Source organism: Ascaphus truei, unplaced genomic scaffold (assembly GCF_040206685.1).
Source record: "Ascaphus truei isolate aAscTru1 unplaced genomic scaffold, aAscTru1.hap1 HAP1_SCAFFOLD_650, whole genome shotgun sequence".
Classification (NCBI taxonomy): Eukaryota; Metazoa; Chordata; class Amphibia; order Anura; family Ascaphidae; genus Ascaphus; species Ascaphus truei.
Window position 1 is genome coordinate 121660 of NW_027456983.1, and position 23679 is coordinate 145338.

Below are 23679 nucleotides of genomic sequence, written 5' to 3' on the forward strand. Positions count from 1 at the left end.
GCCCCCCACCCCCTCCACTTAAGTGCTTGCTAATGATTTTCCATTTGCCAATACAACGCAGTCAGCTTCGGGTCAATAATGATGCGCACTTCAAAGTTAAAAGTTATCTGCATGGTAAACCAGGCAAAGAAGCATGTGCAATATAAAGGATCTCACATCTGTAGCAGGCTGCTGGGGGGGAAGCGTTAGATCAGCAGAGAGATTCTTTAAAAAAGAAAATTATGTATTGCAAACCTTGTTGCTCCATTTTTAACAGTATGTATTTTGTTAACCCCTTCAGTAGTGTCGCGTTACTGACCGCTTTTGCCACCAGCGTAGGTAATGCCTTTAAATAAAATAACTTGGTGTTCTATCTAGCAAATCTTACCTTTAAATTAAGCTGTAGCATTCAAGAGATGCATATTTATCGTTTTTTTAATTTAGATTTTCAGCTGCTATTTCCTCCATAAAAACAGTGGTTTTGCTGTGAGCTTTATGGAAAAGCAGCATGCTGAATATTTTTAAGACCACTTTGCTACATTATATTCGGTTATGGTTTATGGGAAGCCCAGTTTCCGTACGGTTGTGCCTGCAAATGGTATGGAATGGTCATTCTTGTGAAAGATTGTGTTAATATACTTCAAAACACACAAGGCTACCGTACTATCTTCCACCCCTCCACTGGCAAAGCAGCCCCTCCGGCAGAACAGAGGCTATGGGATCGAGAACAAAGCACAGAGGTTAAACTGGTTATTCGGTGTGACCTCCGTATCCTCTCCACCTCAACTCCTTCAAATATAATGCGTATGTGGAAAGAATCCTATTATAATGAAAGATTCGCCTGCTGTTGTGGAAAGTGTAATGGCGATATAAGCTCTTTTTTATGGTAACAGCAATTTAAACTAAACGTGTAACCTTTCTCCCTCCCCCCCCTCCGATTTATAGAGACTAAAGAACATAATTCATGATGGTACCATTAAAATGTAAGATAAGAGCTATCAATACGACAGGGTTCGAAATAAAATGGACATACTCTGCTACAGTGTGCGTCTGCTCGGCTTTCCACTTCACACATGGATTAGGAGGGAAGGTTAATTCCCCTGACATAGTAAACTTTCCCTAGGCAGTTTGCTATATGAGAATCATGTAATAAGAATTGTTTTATTTATATATAAAACCATTTTCTCCCACTGGGACTCAAAGCGCCTCACAGTTATAAAAAGGGAAAAAGAAGAAAACATTTAAGGTTGTAAAAGAGACCAAAGGAAAGATACAATACAGGATGGGACGGTGCTGTAGCTATTAAATGTCGGACAGGCTGTGGTTAATTTATTAAATGCCTGGGTAAAGAGGTAGGCCTCGAGCCTTTTTGTATACATTCCCAGAGAGGGGCCTCTCCCGCTGTACGAAGAAGACTGTTCCAAAGAGTGGGAGCAGCGTGGCTAAGAGCTCGGGCGCCGAAGGAAGTCACGGAGATTCTGGGAACTGTTAGGAGTCCTTCACCTGCAGATGGAAGTGAGAGAATGGGAGTGCAGGGAACCAGAAGCTCCTTCAGAAAGCTGGGACCCTGGTTATGTAGTGCTTTGAATGCCAGCAAGACAATCTTCAAATACATTTGCCATTTTACAGGAAGCCAGTGCAGAGAACGGAGAACAGGTGTCATGTGGCAAGAACGGGTTTAAATATCACCTCTATGCTGACGACACACAAATTTACCTTTCAACCCCTGACCTTACACCTGCTATACAGACCAAAGTTTCTGAATGCCTCTCTGGAATATCATCCTGGATGTCCCTCCGCCGACTGAAACTTAACATGGCAAAAACAGAGCTCCTAATACTTCCTCCCAAACCTGGCCCTGCTACCTCCTTCCACATTACTATTGGAAATACGATCATTCACCCAGTAGCCCAAGCACGCTGCCTAGGGGTCACACTTGATTCCTCTCTCACATTCGCCCTTCATATTCAAAACGTTTCAAAAAACTTGTCGCTTTTTCCTCCGCAATATCACAAAGATACGCCCTTTCCTCTGTTACTCAACTGCTAAAACTCTGACACAGACCCTCATTCTCTCCCGTCTCGATTACTGTAACCTCCTGCTGTCCGGCCTTCCTGCCTCTCACCTGTCTCCCCTACAATCTATCCTAAACGCTGCTACCAGAATCACTCTACTCTTTCGTAAATCTGTCTCCGCATCTCACCTCCTGAAATCCATCTCCTGGCTTCCGATCAAATCCCGTATCTCACACTCAATTCTCCTCCTCACTTTTAAAGCTTTACACTCTTCTGCCCCTCCTTACATCTCAGCCCTAATTTCTCGCTATGCACCATCCCGACTCTTGCGTTCTTCTCAAGGATGTCTTCTTTCTACCCCCTCTGTATCTAAAGCTCTCTCCCGCCTTAAACCTTTCTCACTTTCTGCCCCGCACCTCTGGAATGCCCTTCCCCTCAATACCCGACTAGCACCCTCTCTATCCACCTTTAAGACTCACCTTAAGACACATCTGCTTAAAGAAGCATATGAATAGCACTGGATAATCCTGGACACATGATACATAAAGCTTGGCCCCCTGCAGTCGCACTTAATAGAATTCCCTCCTGCTGTCTCTGTACATTCTCCCTACCTGCCAATTAGATAGTAAGCTCCTCGGAGCAGGGACTCCTCTTCCTTAATGTTACTTTTATGTCTGAAGCACTTATTCCCATGACCTGTTATTTATATTATTTGTTATTTATATGATATGTATTATTACTGTGAAGCGCTATGTACATTTATGGCGCTATATAAATAAAGACATACAATACAATAGAACGGATCTGGTTAATTAACAACCTGGCTGCAGAATTCTGCACCAGCTGCAGGCGTCGCAGCTCGTTTTCCGGAAGACCCAGGTAGAGTGCATTGCAGCAGTCCAGGCGCGAGGACACAAAGGCATGGACAAGCATAGTAAGATCCTCTGGGGGGATCAAGTGCTTAATCCTGGCTACGTTCTTTAGGTGGAAGAATGAACATTTGATCACGGCTGACACCTGATGTTGAAGCGTCAAGTCACAGTCAAGGAAAACACCAAGATTCCGCACAGGGTCAGCGTCTAGCAACTGGTAACCCCCAAGCTTAAGGTCAGTGTGTTGACCTAGCTGCAGTCTTGTTGTCTTCCGATGATTAGCATTCACCACTGATCAACCTCAACCAACTGGAAATCCTCCACTCTAGGAGCTCACATAAACATCTATTGAAGACTGATAATGGGTCTTTAGTGCCTGGTGCAAAGGACAACTAGAGTTGAGTGTCATCTGCATAGCAATGACAATAGAGTTATAAAACATGGTGGTTGATGTGTCAAACACGGCATCTATTTATGCCATGAAATTATTGTTGTAAAAAGGTATTTTGAACATGCAGCTCATGCTATTTTGACTCCTTTATTATCTTGCAGGGTCATTAGAATTCCTGGTTGCAATAATACAATGGGATGTATCCAATTCTGCAGCCATCATTTCTCTCACTGCCCATGCACCATACAAAAACATTCATGCGGGACACAGACACCCCTGTAAAATCTATTCTAAAAAATGTTCTGATATTCTGCTAGTAACCCAGGGGTTCTCAACTCCAGTCCTCAAGGACCACCAACAGGTCAGGTTTTCAGGATATCCCTGCTTCAGCATAGGTGATGCAGTCTTTGACTGAACCACTGATTGAGCCACCTGTTTTGAAGCTGGGATATCCTGAAAACCTAACCTGTGAGAGGGGGGGAGGGGTTGAGAACCCCTGTAAGTAACCAAAAAGCACATACAAGATAAAAGTACAGGCATAGTGAGGCAACATCTATTTGGGACACATTAAAGTTGCCCTGATTTTAGCTCCTTGTCCCTTTTCATTTGTTTGGCTGTCATCGAGAAGTGACGCTTGTCTTTTAGTGCACGTGAATGCAGGCAGTGGGGGAATAAGTGCAGGTAAAAAGCCTTCTCGCGCTGGCCCAGATGCGTTCCTTTCAGTATGAGCAAGTTAAATAAGAAGAGAAGAGAGACGAGCTTGGGCCGCAGGGACACGTCTAAAAGGCTATCGGCGTCTCAGATGAAGAAGAATTTAAAAATGGAACAAAAATCAATATTGGAGCTTTCATGGGCGGTAGGGGCTGGGGAAAGCAGCGAGGAAGGAATAAAGCAGACCTGTAATGGGGAAATCATTGTAATGCCTTTGCTGTCAGAGTGGCCTGCAATGCATTGCAGAGCAATTCATTATATGCCCCTGGCATCAAAAAGGGCCCCAAACTTATCCTCAAATAGCCGTGTAAGAGCTGCATCTTATGTATGCCACAGAGCTAGTCCTCTCCCATTATAATGTAACTCCCCCTACCCGCACGCCAAACATCTAGCGCTGACCCACAAGGTGCAGAGCTGGACCAAAATACATGTACATTAAAACAGGGGGGCTCAACTCCAGTCCTCAACACCCCCCAACAGGTCAGGTTTTGAGGATATTGCAGCTTCAGCCCAGGTGGCTCAATCAGATGCTCCGTCAAAGACTGAGCCTCTGATTGAGCCACCTGTGCTGAAGCAGGGACTGATTGAGCCACCTGTGCTGAAGGTGGGACATCCTCAAAACCTGACCTGTTGGAGGGTCTTGAGAACCCCTGCATTAGAATACTACCATAAAGAAGGCCTTTCTTTGAATCAAAGTACTTACTCTGCAATGCATTACATTGCACCAAGTTCACTTTCAGCACGGGGAACCCAACAAGAAATGCTGATCTGATGTGAAGCGTCTCTATTTCAGTCAGCCTTTTTTATGCTACTTTGAACACAGCCCGCAGTAACTGGAATAGCTCACAATTAGGTTGCTGCAGGAATTTTTATACGGATTCCTGCAATAACGTCATTGGGAATAGTTCCAGCCCCGAGATCTCTCTGGTTGCTACTTCCATCCTGTTGTGGTTACAATAAAATTAAGCGCGGAGTGAAATGCCTATTTTGTCTATATTAATGCTCAAGGCGAGCTTTATCATCTTCCTTTTCAATTACAAAAATCATGTGCTCGTCCCTTTTATTGTGAGCGTGAGTATGAGTGAGTATGCGTAAGTGAGTATGAGTAAGTGAGAGTGAGTATGAGTGTGTGAGTATGAGTGAGTGTGAGTGTGTGAGTATGCGTGAGTGAGTGAGTGTGAGTGAGTAGATAAAGGTGCCAAGGGAATCTAATTGAAGTTCTACTACTAAGTTGGTTATTGGAAACACATTCTTTTAATGGAGCTCTAATTACTGTAACTTTGCAATTCCTGCAACTCGATCTGCTCAGTTAGGTAGGTACAGGACCCTGACAAAAGCAGTATGAATTGGGCCTTGTGATGTGCTATCGGTGTTTTTGCCAGCGGTGTAAATGACTGAATTATCAAACAAATATAAAAAATAGCAGACACAGCGATTGAGGACAGTTGATTTGATGCACTTTTTACTGTCAGAACACAGTCAGCAATAGACTGCTGGCCCATCTGGCGGTTAACGCAGGGGTGGGCAACTCCAGTCCTTAAGGGCCCCTAACAGGTCAGGTTTACGGGATATCTCTGCTTCAGCACAGGTGGCATAATCAGTCCCAGCTTCAGCACAGGTGGCTCAATCAGTCCCAGCTTCAGCACAGGTGGCTTAATCAGTGGCTCAGTCTTTGACCGAGCCACTGATCGAGACACCTGTGCTGAAGCAGGGATATCCTCAAAACTTGACTGGTTGGTGGCCCCTTAAGGACTGGAGTTGCCCACAACTGGGTTAATGTAACAAAGGCGTTCAGAAGTAGAGCTACCCCGTAGGCTCCCTTCTTTGTATTCTATAGCACTGCTCCTTCCCAGTCTCTGTAGACTACAGTTCAGACGAGGGGAACCTCTCAGTCCTGTTTGGGATGGAGCCCTGCTCCTTATTCATTCCTCTGGTATTTGCTGCAGTGGGACGGCGTGTGATGAGGTCATCGTTAGTGAATGGGGGGGAGAGAGATGAGAGATGTTGGTGTTTCTCTGGAATGTGTTATTCATTCCAAGTCCCCAGGATATGACAGAATCACTGAGGGACGGGGCTGGCAGATGCTCACTCAGGGTCTCTGTCGGCTTATAAACCCCAAGAAATTCATATGGCTGATACAACGTCTCAACAAAAACTGGGGGCCCTTTAACCCCTTCAGTGCCATAACAGTATGTATGTATATCTTTATTTATATAGCACTTCACAGCAGTTATACACGTCACATAATAAAATAACACATAATGGGAACAAGTGCTTTAAGACAAAAAAGTAACCCTAGGAAAAGGAGTCCCTGCCCCGAAGAGTTTACAATCTAACTTGTAAGTAGGGACAAATTACAGAGACAGTAGGAGAGTGTTTGGTAAGTCAGTGGGCTTTAGATACAAAAGTGTTAGACAGAAGACATCCATGAGCAAAGCTAAAGGGTCAGGATGGTGTATAGTGAGAAATTAAGGCTGAGATTTGAGAAGAGGAAGAAGAGTGTATAGCCTTAAAAGAGAGGAGGAGAATGTTGTAGGTAATACGGGATTTGATAGGAAGCCAGGAGAGGGTATCAGCAGGAGCGAAGCGGATACAGATTTAGGAGAGAGTAACTTGATTCTAGCAGCATCGTTTAGAATAGATTGTAGGGGAGACAGGCGAGAGGCAGAAAAGCAGTAGAAGATTACAATAGTCTAGATGGGAGAGAATGAAGGCCTGCATTAGAGATTTAGCAGTAGAGCGACAGAGGAAAGAGCGTATCTTTGCAATGTTACGGAGGAAAAAACGATGTGAGGGTGGAGTTAAATGTGTCACCTGGGCAGCGTGCATGTGCTACTAGGTTTATGATAGTGCTGCTAACAGTAATGTAGAAGGGGACAGTAGGGCCAGGCTTATGAGGAGCTCTGTCTTTGACATGTTAAGTTTGAGTTGACGGAGGGCCATCCAGGATTATATAGCCGACAGACATTCAGAGATTTTGGTCTGTACAGCAGGTGTAAGCTCAGGGTTTAAGAGTAAATTTGTGCGTAATCAGCATAGAGGTGATATATGAACCCAAGTGATGTGATACGGTCACCTAGAGAGAGTGTACAGAGAAAAGAGAAGAGGTCCCAGAAGATAGCCCTGGGTACCCCCACACAGATCGACAGATCAGGATGAGGTGTTAGCAAATGAGACACTGAAAGAATGATGGGAGAGGTAAGAGGAAATCCAAGATAGAGCTCTGTTATGGATACTAAGAATATGGAGAATGTGAAGGGGAAGAGGGTGGTCCACAATACCAAAGGCTGCAGAGAAGTCCAGTATATGAGCACCGTGTAATGACTTGTCTTTTGCAGTATGGAGGTCATTGGTTATTTTGGTGAGGGCTGTTTCAGTGGAGTGAGCAGTGTGGAAACCGGATTGTAGAGGATCTAGGAGGGAATAGGAGGTAAGAAAATGGAGCAAGCGAGAGAATACAAGGTGTTCAAGGAGTTTAGAGGCAAAAGGCAGGAGGGAGACAGGGAGATAATTAGAGAGACACGTAGGGTCAAGCTTGCTGTTTTTGAGTAAGGGTATAACAGTTGCATGCTTGAAGGAGGTGAGAAAGGTACCAAAGCAGAGAGAGGAGTTGAAAATGTGAGTGAGGTGATTAGAGTAGGAGAAAAAAGGTTTGAGGAGATGGGAGGGATTAAGGTCAAGAGGGCAAGAGGTAGAGATCAGCAGTGACATCCTCCCCTGTGATGGAGCAAAACAATCAAGGAAGGCAGGAGGAGAGTTAGCAAGAGGAGACGTAGAATATAAGGATGCAGAAGGGTTGTTTTGACGAATGTAATCCACCTTTGTCTTGAAACTGTCAGCAAAGTTCTGATCAGTGGAGCCTCAAATGCACTTTACAGCAAAGTGCTCAATACATCCTTAGGCTAAGGCCCTGGTCTCTCCGCTGTAACGCGCGCCCGCGCTTTTGGCGGCGCGTTCAGCCGATTCCCCGGTCTGCAGCTCACTGCAGGAGGAGAGACCGGGGGGGGCGTGGCGGAGGAGTGACGGGGGCGCGGCCATGACGTTACCCGGCAGGTTCGCCCTCATTGGCTGAACCGCCGGGGGGCGTGCCTAATCGCTCGACGCGAGTCCTGCTCTCAATTCTATTGAGAGCAGGAATAGCTCTCGCGCGAGCGCTGCAGCCCCCCCTCGCAGCGGGCCCGGCACCATTGCGGGGAGGGCTCACGTGCGCGCAGCGTCCGCCGCAGCGGACGCTGTAGTAGGCAGCGGGGGCAAGGCCTTAGGATCAAAAATCAGTGCCACCTTTTAGGACACATTTGGAAACCTGGCCGTGCAGGCGATGCTATAGCAGAGTCAGAGATAACAACTATCAAAAAGTGGCTAGAAAGTGGCATAGCTATTTAAATGGTCAATGTGTAATTACAGCACTAAGAAGCTCAGAGATACACAATAATAAAAGAGCCTGTGTGACTGTCTGTCAGAACCACAGCTCCAAGACCATGAAACCTAGAGACCTGAAACTGTGCGTGCAGACTAAGGGGACTATGTAGGGTTGTTTTTCCCCGCCTGTTTTTTACTGCTCCACCTCTGATTGGTTGTTCACTCTCCGTGAAGCAGCTGATTGGTCGGTATCTTGGCAGGAGGCCGCTGATTGGCCTTTGCTTTGCAGGGTGGTATGTGATTGGTGGCCGTGAGGAGCTGGCGGCGTGGGAGTGTAAGAGAGGGAGGGACGAGTTTTGGGGTGTAAGAGAGGATGGAGGGAGTGAGAGAGGGGAAGGAAGAGTGAGAGAGAGAGGGAGGAGAGAAATATATGGGGGGAGGGAGAGAAGTGGGGGTGTAAGAGAAGGAGGTCACTGATGCGGTGTGTGTGTTACTGAGAGGGAAGGTCACTGAGGAAGCGTGTCAGTGAAGATGTCCCTGTAATTTGGGGTGGGAGTCTCAGTGACTGGGGGTTAGGGGTGCAGCCTCACTCACTGCAACGTGGAATTATTGACCGAGTTAACGAGGGCGCCGTTATCCACCGAGTCACAGTTTAAAGTCTGCAACGGAAAAGAGGACTCCAGAGTCCTGCGACCCGCGCAAACCGGGAACTTTAGCCAGTGACAAAAAAATAAATAAGGTGCTGGTACCCAGTACAAAAGATTATGGGTTTTATTCCATTGTCAGCCACCCACAATCATTCAATCCCCCTGGGCCAACTGGGTGAAAAAGAGCATTGTCCACTTCTCTCCATTATTTGGAGGCTGCTGTGCTGTATATCAGGGGTGCTTAAATCCAGTCCTCAAGAGTCCCCAACAGGTCAGGTTTTGAGGATATTCCAGCTTCAGCACAGGTGACTCAATCAGTTCCTGCTTCAGCACAGGTGGCTCCATTAGTGGCTCCACTGAACCTGGGATATCGTTAAAATTTGACCTGTTGGGGGGGGCTTGAGGACTGAAGCTGGCACCCCTGCTGTATATCGTGCCGCAGACGTGTTGCCAGGATTCCACTCCAGAGGTGGCTGCTGCCTTATGCCTTTCAAAGTGCGGCTGTACAGTCCTTTGGATATGCAAGATAATACAAGTGATAACTCTTGTCCTAACTGCAAGCCCCAATCCGGCCGGCAACCCCGTATTTTGTACTGAAGCAGTGACATATAATATTGTGTATCTCAAAAGCACAGAACAAAAGATAATGGAAGACTGCAAAAGCAGCACAAATACTTCCCACCTGTCAGAACGGAGGAAGCAGAGCAGGTAAAATAGAAAGGTATATTTTTTTCTTCAAGACAACAGACAAAGGAATTTTTAATCCTGTGATTAGTCTGGGTTCTGGGCAGCGGGACACCCAGAGAAAAACGTAGCATTACAAACCAGGTACAATTACCAACAAATAGGTGAATTGAGTCCCCTACTGAGAGGAGATATTACAAACTGCACTCCGAGGGAGGAAATGTGGGAGGGGAGCGGCACTTAAAATGCTCGCTTGTAATGGTGAATGTAGAAGTGAAGTTATAGGTCATTTGACTCTGCTACTTTATTACCCGATACGGCATCTTGCAAAGCAATAAATACCCTGACAGCATCACGGCTGTCACTAAACATCACTGCCTCAACCTTTTACTAAAGTAACATCGCCTGGCTCCTTATTTCCTTTCTGACATATTCATCAGCGTGAATGACAGCCCTTTTCAGGTCTTCATCATCTTGAGCCGAGATAAAAATTACCAGCCCCGGCTTACTCAACGCACGCGCTGCAAGCAAATAAATAAAAGGCCTCGCGCTGAACATATTTGTGCAAATTACGCTTCACCATCTTCAACCTACGCGCGCGTTTTATTATTCAGCTGGTGTACGGCAAATGAAGCCTGTAAAATATTATTTGTAGGGCTCTTTCAAGATGGCTAACAAGTGCCTCGCCGTGCTTTATATAAAGCTTTCTTCGCTGATGCACCCTTGTCGTTGTTGCAGAAATATTTGCCCTGTCTTCCCGGCCTTAGAAATTGCCGGCATTTTAGGACAAATTAGGATGACCTATCCTGTCCTTAGTCTGCCCGGTTTCCTCCCTGCGGTAAGGGCTCAGACCCCATTTGATCGCTGCTTTCCCCCCCCTCTTCATATTGATCATCAACAGCTTTGAATTCCTTTTCTGCAGGGGTAGCCAACTCCAGTCCTCAAGGGCCCCTAACAGGTCAGGTTTGCAGGTTATCCCTGCTTCAGCACAGGTGGCTCAATCAGTCCCAGCTTCAGCATGGGGGGCTCAATCAGTCTCCGCTACAGCACAGGTGGCTCAATCAGTAGCCAGACCTGTAGACTTACAGTTTTTCATGAAACTGGTCAGGCTGACGCTTGAAATTTGTGATTACATCCCGACATCAACTGTATTTCACACAGTAATAACCCTTCATGCCGAGCACACTGGGTTTATAGCCTGCGCTGGTCTTTCAAGCACTCTATTTTCCCCGTACGTATTTGGAAACTAGATGTACATCTCAATGTATCCGTCCTGGTACAATCTATTTTTATATAAATCAATTATAAAGTCCCTTCATGAAACGACTAGTCACCTCTTTGTACCGTACTTATTTCACAGCAATAGAGCAGGACTGTCTGCAGCACGCTGCCATCATAACCGCTGCTCACCCGCATAAACAATTGGTTCTATGAAGGACTAAGTATATATTATCCCAATGATTTCTGATTTCCAATTCATTGCGGCGTTGGTTAATAGAAGGCCAGCCTTCTGCCTCATAGAAATACCTTTTTAGTTTCCATAAAATACCTACTGTATGTACACCTATTATTAAGACATAAGGGGACTGCCGGATTGTAGTATAATTTGGTAGGACTTATGATAAAAAGTGGACAAGTGACCGACGCCTGTAGACAAGAGAGACAATGTGATGTGCTTATGACTCTTATACAAATGGAACAGACTTCCCTGGTTACAGAAGCCCTGAAATGGCTTTAGTGAGAGGCCCCACATGCCCACATTTCCACTGCAAGCCACTTACATCTACTGAGAAGTCCTGTCACTGACCGATTCATTAGGTGCCAATGATACAGACTGTAAGCTTCTGCAGTCCGGTATACAGACTGTAAGCTTCTGCAGTCCGGTATTTTATTTTGGGGACAGGATTCAGGTTGCCAGTTTCGCCATGACCAAATGGCCTCTGCAGCCGGAATCTGCCGCAGCCGCCCACTTCGCCGCTAATGGCAAGTTAACCCCCTTACCCTAAAACCCCTTACATTAACCCCAACTGCTAAAATCCATTAAATTAACCCCCTACCCTAAACAGTAATTAAACTTATTTTAGAAGTGGCTGGCGGCGGGATTCCAGCGGCAGATCGGCTGCGGAGATATTGGGAGTCACGGCGAAGTACCGGCGGCCATTTAGTCGCGACCAAATGTCCCATTCCGTCACCAAGTACCGATTCGGGGGGCATCTCACCCCGATTAGGCGTTCATGGCTACTAAAGTAAATGGCAGTTAACGCCGGATCGGGGTGCGATCCCATACATCGGGGTCTTGTGAATCTCCCATGTAGTACATTGCCCATGCTCTCTATATACAGACCATCGGACCCTACTCTGCCCAAGCACTTGTCTACTTATCTCTACAGCCGTGCCGTCTCTACCAGGACTCCCTCTCGCAGCTTTACCAGAGAAAGCCCAGCCATACACTACAAACTCAAACAACCCTGTCTCTTAGTGCAGCTATTTGCTCAAGGTGCGGGGGTGAAGGGCCTGCAATTGTGGTAGAAAACGGCAGAGAGAAAACAGCCTGGAGAAAGGTCAAAACATGCAACACTGCTAATTCTTCTAGGGGTTTTCAAGCATTCTTTCCATTGAGATGGACCACTTCACCATTACTAATCAGGCTACTTTGGAAGCACAATGCAGAATGTAATTGACTGTAGTACAGTGATACTGCCCGAGTGCCTCGCTGAGAAAGCAAGTCAAACAGTTTGTATACCCTTCATTGCACATCTTTAGTCCAGCAATCGGTACTCGGATGCTGAGCAGTGCATGTACCTGGTTACAAGCCGTGATGAGCACAATATAATGCTATCCATCAATCTGTTTTACAATGGTTCCCTTTAACCGAGGCTCAAACATTTCAGCTCCTACAGCATCAAAGTAAACAAGACACTAGGGGGCTTATGCAGAGAGGCACGTTAAGGTAAAAATCGGCAGGTTTGCGCCAAAAATGTCTGCATTGAAAGAGATAGTGGCGAGAATTTGGCGGGGCTATTCAAATTCGGCAGATGTGTGGCGAGAAGCGTGATCTCGCCACTGCGAAATAACGCAAGATTCCAGTAGCTCCGATGCGCATGAACGCGCCAATCGGAGCTACTAAATGGCGCGTTTAGTGGAAATTTTGCCCGCCAACTAAAGTTGGCTGTAGTGTGGGCTAATACCGCGCGGCTCAGAATGGCGAGTTTCACGGCAAGTGAAACTCGCCTAATTAGCCATTTCCTGCACACCGCGCTACCGGAGTTCCCTGCATACCACAACAATAAATTCCAATCCTGTGGCGAATTTAAGTAGTACCTCTCTGCATAAGCCCCTAGATGTTTAATCATTATTCGACATTATATAACAATAAAGTCAAACTAACAAAAAACAACATGTTCATAAAGACATTTCTTACACAACAACAGTGGCACCTCACCTCTGTGCCTATGGTAACCATTTCAATGTATTTGTTACCTTTTATCCAAACGTGATTTAAAAGAACGTGGCGATTATACAATGGAAAGCATCCTGCCATTAAATAGAAACGCCCTCGATATCAGGGAATGTAGTATATCTGGGGAACAGATTGCTACCCTCATTTTGCCTGAAACATGACAAGAGCGTCTCAGACTCATATACCCAACTCATATACTCCTGTGTGCATTTTCTTCATGCATCAGTGAAAAGACTGCGGAGCGGTGCTATGAAGGGGGGTTTCAAGAAAAATGTTTCCATTAAAATAGCAGACCTGGCCTTTGATCATTTTCTATGACAGGGAGATGGTTGACACGTGCAGGATTTTGCTTGGCAGAATAATATCAGAAGGAAAAGGAGCTTATGAAAACATTGTTTCAAATAGAGCGGGTTGGCCAACTCCAGTCCTCAAGGGCCACCAACAGGTCAGGTTTGAAGGATATCCCTGCTTCAGCACAGGTGACTCAATGAGTCCCAGCTTCAGCACAGGTGGCTCAAATGAGTCACAGCTTCTGCACAGGTGGCTCAGTCTTCAAATGAGCCACCTGTGCTGAAGCAGGGATATCGTTAAAATCTGACCTGTTGGGGGCCCTTGATGAATGGAGTTGGCCACACCTGAACCTCAGTCGAAGACTGAGGCTCTGATTGAGCCACCTGTGCTGAAGCTGGAATATCCTGAAAACCTGACCTGTTGGGGGAGGGGGCTTGAGGACTGGATTGAGCAACCCTGACCTAGGCCATAACCCTCCCGTTTACAAGGGGTTAGCACGGTGCTACCCTGGCTCGCCCCAACATCTGAATGCTCTGCAAAGTAATGTGTGCGCAGCCAGAACCACATCAAATGACACAAATAGATGGTTATTGCTAAAAACAAACAAAAGGAAGACGTGGTTTTGGAATAAAGTAGAGAGAGAGAGACCGGGAGAAGAGGAAGTTTGCAGTACAGTCTGAGCCATGAGTTACTCAGCTGCAAAATGGAACTGGAAACCTGCTGACATTGCAAACTCTCACAGCCCAAATTTGCTTTCGCAAGCAGCTAAAATGACCCACAAGTTGTCAACATTTTGATACCGTACAAACCCCATCAGACAGCACAAAATCGGGATGCGGCATGTGGTCGTGGAAAGTCCCCGCCGGTGTTTGGCCGTAGGGGGACCCTCCCCCGCAGTCGCTCCTACGATCAGGTACATTTTAGGGTAAGGGGTTTACTTTAGGGGTTTTAGGGTAGGGGGATAACTTTAGGTGTTTTAGCAGTTTAGGGTAGGGGGATAACTTTAGGTGTTTTAGCGGTTTAGGGTAGGGGGATAACTTAAGGGGTTTTAGCGGTTTAGGGTAGGGGGATAACTTTAGGTGTTTTAGCGGTTTAGGGTAGGGGGATAACTTAAGGGGTTTTAGCGGTTTAGGGTAGGAGAATAACTTTAGGGGGTTTAGCGGTTAGGGTAGGGGATAACTTTAGGGGGTTTAGCGGTTAGGGTAGGGGATAACTTTAGGGGGTTTAGCGGTTAGGGTAGGGGATAACTTTAGGGGGTTTAGCGGTTAGGGTAGGGGATTACTTTAGGGGGTTTAGCGATTAGGGTAGGGGATAAGTTTAGGGGGTTTAGCGGTTAGGGTAGGGGGATAACGGTAGGGATTTTAGCGGGATGCGGCATGTGGTCGTGGAAAGTCCCCGCCGGTGTTTGGCCGTAGGGGGACCCTCCCCCGCAGTCGCTCCTACGATCAGGTACATTTTAGGGTAAGGGGTTTACTTTAGGGGTTTTAGGGTAGGGGGATAACTTTAGGTGTTTTAGCGGTTTAGGGTAGGGGGATAACTTTAGGGGGTTTAGCGGTTAGGGTAGGGGGATAACTTTAGGGGGTTTAGCGGTTAGGGTAGGGGATAACTTTAGGGGGTTTATCGGTTAGGGTAGGGGATAACTTTAGGGGGTTTAGCGGTTAGGGTAGGGGATAACTTTAGGGGGTTTAGCGGTTAGGGTAGGAGGATAACTTTAGGTGTTTTAGCAGTTTAGGGTAGGGGGATAACGGTAGGGATTTTAGCGGTTTAGGGTAGGGGGATAACTTTAGGGGTTTAGCGTAGGGGGATAACTTTAGGGGTTTAGGGTAGGGGGATAACTTTAGGGGTTTTAGCTGTTACAGCAGGGGCTTAGGGTAAGGGGTAGCATTAGTATTTGTGGGTTTTAGGTTAAGGATGTACCTTGGTGGCGAAGTGGCTGGTGGACAAGTGTCCCTACGGCAAGGTCACGGCGAAACGGCCGCGGCCCAATGTCCTAGACCAGACTAGATATTTTTCAGTTGAGCTACTTCTTATTCATAATACGGATGTTATTTGCATGTTTTTTAGTGCGTCTGTATTTTGTCCGGGAATTTCAAGCACAGGGATTCTCTGAACTCTAAATCTGCCCGTCTGTATCCCTTCTCCTCTATCCCTGAAGGCCAGGGTAGGGTTAACTACATTTGTTATAGTCTTGGACAAGATGCCAGAGGAGGGGAGAGCAGGCTCCGGAGATCACATTACAGCTAGAAAGGAGCACACAGAACCAAGGAGGAGGAAAAGACAGGAGGAAAAACACAACTATTTTCAACATCAACATTGCATTAAACGCAGCGGGAATTAGAAGCGAGATGCAGGGGACAGTTACCATGAGCCTTACAGTCTCTGAAGGGAGCAGCTCTATTCTTTCCAAGTGCACTCTTGAGAGCGAGATGAAACTGTGCATGGAGTCTGGCAACCCCAACCAGAAAGCACAGCTATCAGCCCAGGGGTTCTCAACTCCAGTCCCCAAGCCAAACAGGTCAGGTTTTCAGGTTATCCCAGCTTCAGCACAGGTGGCTCAATCAGTGGCTCAGGCAAAGACTGAGTCACTGATTGAGCAACCTGTCCTAAAGCAGGGACTGATTGAGGTACCCATGCTGAATCTGGGATATCCTGAAAACCTGACCTGTTGAGGGGGTCTTGGGGACTGGAGTTGAGCCCCCTGTATTAATCAAACATAAGTTAGCTCCGGGGGGTCAGGGAAGACTTCCTCCCCAGAGCTTCCAAATAAAAAATATCAGTGGTTCTGTGACCGATTTCAGTGAACCTTTAGGCAAAGCTAATTTTATGCCAACAGTGTATGCAGCGCCTTACAAAAGTTACAACACAGGGACAACCAAGGACAAACCATAGTGATAAGTTCTGCAAGTAAATGACGACAAAGACTCTGCGCCGAAGAGCTTACAATCTAATACAGATTTCTGCTCTAAAAACAGAACTAAGCAAAGAGCAGTCATACTCTGCACCACTATAGTACCCTATTGTTTGATCGCTGCCCATTACACCACATATAAAATTGTGTTCATTAAGTTCATAACTTGTTAGTGAAAATGTACAAATGCTTTATTGTTATTAAAGACAAAACCCTGAAGTTATACATTGACTTGTATATTAAAAAAAAAATTAGCTTAATAAAATATAATGAAGAGGAGAAAAAAAAACAATTATTTCTAATAGTCCAAGTGTAATAATACCAAGGTACATTCACCCCAGGAAAATGCTAGTTTTTTGTTCAGGTTTATTTCATCTCCAGCTGTACCGCTGTGCAGAGTATTTTGGAAATGAGAATAATAATAATTCTCACAGTTAAAGTTAATTTGAGATAAGGGACTTTTTGGCAAATGTGAAATGCCTAAAGGCCCTGTAACCATCCCAAATGTTTTATTGGCCATTCCACATTCATATCGGCACGTTTAATGCATTTCAGTTTAGTGCAGCAAGGATAGTGACAGCAAAAGCATTGAGAATCAGTCTAAATAAACACTAAAAGAACTGCACGCCCCTCTAACTCTAAACAAAGCCAAGGGGAAGGCTATTCCCCAATGCGATGCCTACCTCATTAGTGTGTGCAGGCTGCACTGTTGCATGAGAATGCAGCCACTGACATCACCCACCTGTTTGTGCCTTGTAGTTGGGTTTTGACTGCACTGAGTGATTGGGTTTCTTATCACGTCTTTGCAGAGTGCATGAACGGCTTATAGAAAGTGAGGGCTCTAATTCCCTCTATGAAGGTTCTTGGTCTTCCAGAATACTTTCCCTTGCTCCGAGTCAGTGGGTCTGATTTAATCTTCCGTGACCCCTCTGCCCTTTTATGCAAAAGTGTTCTTGCTCCGAGTGCCGGAGAGAGTCCTGCTATACAATGTATTGGTATAGATTCACCTTCTGGACCTGGGATTACACGACTACAAGCCAGGTCTTACAAAGTATAGGAGAACTCTCTTGGCACGCGCACACGCACACACGTTGTGGATTCAACTCATGCCTTGTGATTTGAAGAAATGCCTATCTTTCTCTGCCTCAACTTGCTCACACTAATTTATTCATTCAGGGGTTCTCAACTCCAGTCCTCAAGACCCTCCAACAAGTCAGGTTTTCAGGATATCCCTTCTTCAGCACAGCCGACTCAATCAGTGGCTCAGTCAAAGACTTAGCCCCCTGTGCTGACGCAGGGATATCCTTAAAACCTGCCCTGTTGAGGGGGTCTTGAGGACTGGAGTTGAGAACTCCTGAATTAATTATTATTACGATTCTTTTTTCCCCCCCTGTCCTCTGTCCAGATGACCGTGGAGATCTGGAGGTCAGATATCTGTTAACACCATGGCTTCACTGCATTGTACACCATATATATATATACGTTTTCACTGAGAAGTGTATGCACGCCTTTACTTAATAGTCCAAACCAATGGCAAGAAGTTGATTTTCTATTCTGAAAGAGCCTCCAGCAGGTCAGGAGCTGGTGCCATGGGACCGGGCGGTAAGCAAATCAATTTATATGTAGACAGAGAGGGGAGCTAATGTGAGCTCTAAGGCTCCCTGAGGCGTTTAATTTACTCTGACAACTGCAATGAAATTCTTCGGGTAATAGCATTACAGAGATAATCTATGCAGGCTCTCACAAGGACTGCGATATTTGCAAAAACAATCACGTTAGATGGGGGAAAATAGGTAAAAAAGCGAAGGGCATAGAAAGAGGTGTGTGCGAGCGCCATGCTGTGCGAGACTGTAGGGAGGAGATTGTTGAAGGATCCACTGGTGAGTGAGGCCTACTAAACAGTATCAGGGGGACACGTCTTCCAGAACGGCTGAGCAAAATAAGGCCCAGAATATTAAGCATACCGAGTATTGGTGCTGGGTTTCTGTCAGCCCTTTGCCATATCAACACATTCGGGATTTGCCGTGACGTTAATACACTCAGATGTAGGGCCAGGTTTACAAAGCCTTTTGCATCGTCTGTACCAGTTGTTTCAGAATGTCATAGTGGTGCAAAGGCATATTCCAAAAAGTGGTAAACAATGTAACACCCCACATTGCTCTCGTTAGGTGTTAATTAAGGGGCACACTAAAGAAAGAATGCTGCATTTGTTTCATAGATGCAAATTCTCACAACCCAGGGGGAGCATGTAGGAAAAAACAACAGAGAAAACACACACTAAGTGCAGACAATAAGGTTCAATATTGAAGCGTGTATTTAGACTTGGCTCTTATGTGCAGCCTAATCACAAGATGGTAGTAGGTTAAAGGCAATAACAGGATGAGTGGAATCTGTGGAGTCCTCTGGACGCAGACAGGATGCAACTCGGGCTCAGAAGTCAGGTGCAAAGATACATGGAGAAATAAAGAGAAACCTCCATGGTGCAGGTCAATGGTACAAAAGGTAACTTTATAGAAATGCTAAAAATGCGCACTTACAATATAAAAATGTAAAATAAACATTTAGCACTTAAAAGTGAATGAGGATGAATGTTGATGAATGGAGGTTTCTCTTTATTTCTCCATGTATCTTTGCACCTGACTTCTGAGCCTGAGTTGCATCCTGTCTGCGTCCAGAGGACTCCACAGACTCCACTCATCCTGTTATTGCCTTTACCCTACTACCATCTTGTGAGTAGGCTGCACATAAGAGCCAAGTCTAAATACACGCTTCAATATTGAACCTTATTGTCTGCACTTAGTGTGTTTTCTCTGTTGTTTTTTCCTACATGCTCCCTCTGGGTTGTGAGAATTTCTATCGATCATCTGGGACTAGTCAAGACAGTCCCTTCCAGAGGGTTTGAGCAGGGGGTTACAACCTTTATTATATATATATTTTCAGCTTATGGTTGCACAATTTTTAGTCACTTTAAGTTTTAACACCATTATATGTGTATTATTTTTCACTTAACTATTAGTGAGCACTAGTATTTTATTAGCGCCTGTTTTTTCACCATCACCTTGTCACAATTTATTTCAAAGATGCACAAGATTGGAAGTCAAGTACTGTATTAAGGTGTTTTTAGAAGGATCACATATGTTGCCAAGTTTAAGACTTACCAAAGAGTTAGGATTTCACACGTGAACAGCATAAAGTGGGAATATAAGGGCAATTCAAGAATAAATTGGTGTGTAAGGGCAGCGTACATGGAATGATACTATTAATGGTACAGTAACAAACAGATACTGTATGTCTAAATGGCAATACTGTGATGCTATAGGACTTAAAAAAATAAATACAAGTAACATTAGTATTCAATCATTCTTGAAAGTCTGAACATTGTCTTTAGTTTTCATATACAACTCTGGGGAGAGGGACGGGGTTGTCTACCTCACCCCCGTAATAAGGTCATCGCACTGGTGCTCATCACTCCCGCCATAGAAAGAACTAAGAAAAGGGGAAATAAGGAAGAAATAAAAGCAGTAAATCCCTTCCCTAAACTTCAGGTCCTTATGCGCACAAATATTTTCAAACATGATTTACATGTACTGCATGCGGTGGACACAGAGACACAGAGACACACAGAGACACACAGAGGCACAGAGACACAAAGACACACACACACACACACACACACACAGACACAGAGACACAAAGACACAAAGACACACACACAGACACAGAGACACAGAGACACAGAGACACAGAGACACACAGACACAAAGACACAAAGACACACACACAGACACACAGACACAGAGACACAGAGACACACACACAGAGACACAGAGACACAGAGACACACACACAGAGACACAGAGACACACACACAGACACAGAGACACAGAGACACACACACAGAGACACAGAGACACACACACAGAGACACACACACAGAGACACAGAGACACACACACAGACACAGAGACACAGACACACACACACACACACACACACACACACAGAGACACAGAGACACAGAGACACACACACAGAGACACAGAGACACTTTTTATACTAAACGTTAAAGGAGCAAGCCAAGCCGTGTTTCTTTTTCTCATTTTTTAACACAGGTTTGAAGCAGGGGGTCTCCGGAGCTGAACCCCATTCATTTCAGCCATTTCAGCCAGGGCCGCGGAGAGCGGGTTCGGGACCCGGTGACATTTTCTTTCCGGGCCCCCAGAACCTCCCATCTCTCCCGCACTTAGCTGTGACGGCCGCCTCCTTGATGCCGCCCTCCTTCTCCTTTTGAACCGGAGTGACGTTACCAACGTGACGTCATTTGACGCAGCGATGTCACATTGGTGGCATCCGCGGCATCATTTGATGTTGTGGTTCAGGAGGAGGAGGGCGGCAGCGAGGAGTGACATGTATGCAACATAATCGGGCCCCGTTCCACGGTCATTTATACCGGCTCCCCTCCACCCCCCTCGTCGGCCCTAATTCTAGCTCCGGGGACCCCCTGCTTCCAGAGATACTAACCCACGAAAGGGGTGCCGGTGCCGGTATCGCCTGCAGTTTAAAGCCCCTGCCTTACCGATAGGAAGCCGCGCCAGGTGACGTCACGGCTTCCTATTCAGCCCGTAAGGCCTTGGAGCTTTGAAAAGCAGCCATGTGAACCCAGAAGTGGCTACCGGCACCCACTATGGAGGCAAGTACCTCCGGAAGCAGGCGGGGGTCCCTGAAGCTGAAATGAATGGGGTTCAGCTCTGGAGACCCCGTGCTGCAATCATGTATTTAAAAAACAAAAACAACAAGCCCGGCTTGGATTGCCTCGCTGAGTCCCAATGGAACCGCCTGGTTGGTAAACGTGTTGGATTGCACGGCTTGGTATCCAGGTTAAGAGACTGGTACTTCGTAAATGGAGAACAAAATGAGTTACGTCTCTCAATAATGAAATCACCTCGCTGGTTAAAACGTAGCATCCTTAAACAAGTAGAAAACTAGGTGGAATGGTATCACTGGTACAGAAGTGCTTTCGTTAATGATATATGTCTATAAATAATCATTCAAATGAATACTTTAATTTGTTATCTGTATGTTTTTATTATCGTTTTGTTCATGTCTGCAAGCCATATAATTTGTTTTTTGAGATAATAAAAATGAGGGGAAAAAATATTTCAATTACTTCTATAATCAGTTATTTTAATATCTATCAAACATAGTCACTAGTTCAATGGAACGTCACCATTGTGGTGATAAAGAGCTGAGGAGCTTTTTCTAACAATTAAGGTGAATCTCAAAGGCTGGCAAATAAGCCAAATGTGGATAACGAACTAGAAACACTAATCTTAATGCTAAACTAAGTGCACGCAAATCGTCTAAATTAGTGATACTAATGATATATAGATAATATAAATATATATATATATAATAAAAATATAAATAAGAGAGAGAGATGGAGACAGAAGTTGTAGTGAATAAATGAAAATCTAAACTAATATATTACATACAGTGAATGTGTCTCAAATAAGAATATATACTATATATCAAACCATATGAACTGAATAATGGATAACAAATAGAATACAAAGTTCAAATGTAAAGTATAAAAAACATAATTGTGTCTAAACCATTATAGAATATGGGCGTTGTGTAGTAATGCTAATGCGAATCTTTGCCTTCCTCTGGAAGCAACTCACTTAATCCCGCGTCTGGTCTTCCCTGCGAGTGCTGCGTAGGATGTCGCGTCTGACGTCCCGCTCTGCCCAATGACCAGGCATACCGCTCGTCTCGTCAGATGGATCGTCCGCCATCGAGTTCTCCTTTCTCAGGGTCAACGGAGAGGCCCCTGAGGACGTAGCCTGGCCGCTGCGAAACGCGTACGGTCATGTGCGGGTTAGCTGATCTGCCACTGTGAAGGAAAAAAAGCGCTGGGCCTGCGTTCCTGTGAAAGCGGGGTTGAGCGAGCTCCCCATTGACTGTGAGAAAGGAGAACTTGATGGCGGACGTCCCATCTGACGAGACGAGCGGTACGCCTGGTCATTAGGCAGTGTGTGATGTCAGACGCGACATCCTACGCAGCACTTGCAGGGCATAGCAAACGCAGCATAGAGTGAGATGTTTCCAGAGGACGGCAAAGATTCGAGTTACCGTTACTGCACAACGCCCATATTCTATGGCTGTTTTAAGAGTGTTATAGCGCAACTTTTTAATGTTTACATTTTTTACCTTAATACACTATAGTGGTCGAGCTTTTTGTTTGTTTTTTAAATGTGGATTACTGCCTGGAAGTGGCCCACAGCACAGGTCCTTCTGGGAATGTACGCACAGTGAAATATGCACCTCTTTCCTTCCAGTCTAATCTATATCTGGTACTAATTCATAACAAGACTCAGTCCAAACACTCCAGACCCTATTGCCCTGCCTCCCACTTGCCCTTGTGTAATATGGAACCGACAATTCCCCGTGGGTTTTGAGCAGGGAAGGGATGAGTCAGATAACTGCTCAGGACTGTAAAAGCCGTTGGAAGGAAGATGTGATTAATTTGATTTTCCTGTGTCGCTCGGGCTGCAGCTTATACATGTGGATACAAAGCTAAAGAGGTCCAAAATCCTGCCTTTCACTCCACAGAAAAGTGTATTTGCATTCAACTGCTTCTTATCCCCAAAAGATAGTCCAGGTGCAGCTGTACCTCCAAGCGGTGAAATAAGTCACAGTGTCTTTTTTCCAACACTCTTTAAAAATCCCTCAATTGTTCAGTCCTAGTTTTGCCACTTAAAATTAATTGCATCAGAGTGGGCTTAGTGCAGAAGTGCAATGGAGTCTCAATGACTTATCCCATCAAGCCTGGGTTACCAAATAATGATATTATCCTGTGCTTTAGGTACTGATGTATAAAGTATAATCTCTCTACCAAGGGCTGGGGAGCTCAACTCCAGTCCCCAAGCCCTCCCAACCCCCAACAGGTCAGGTTTTCAGGATATCCCAGCTTTGTCACAGGTGCTCAATCAGTCCCAGCTTCAGCATAGGTGGCTCAGAGGCTTAGTCTTCGACTGAGCTTCTGATTGAGCCACCTGTGCTGAAGCTGGGATAACCGGAAAACCTGTCCTGTTGGGGGGGCACTTGCACTATTCTGCTATACTGCGTCTTGTACTACTATCCTGTTCTTCACAGAGCAAACACAGAAAGTGTTATGCAAGAACAATTCTGCAAAAGCAGTGTTCTGTGATGCTCTTCTGCCGAGGCGCGTTCGCATATTCATGTATTGCTTTATAACAAAAAACATTATAGATCGGCGTCCACCTGCCACATTATCAATTCAATACACAGTTAACATATGAACTGGATATTCCTGGCTGCCAAGGGTCTAATTGTACCTAT

The 23679-nt window shown here is 45.5% G+C and overlaps 1 protein-coding gene across 2 annotated transcripts in view; it reads right to left on the reverse strand.

Moving 5' to 3' along the window:
• The window catches only part of ABL1 (ABL proto-oncogene 1, non-receptor tyrosine kinase), an 82333-nt gene that overhangs the window by 25625 nt on the left and 33029 nt on the right, over positions 1-23679 (reverse strand). The window lies entirely within an intron of this gene.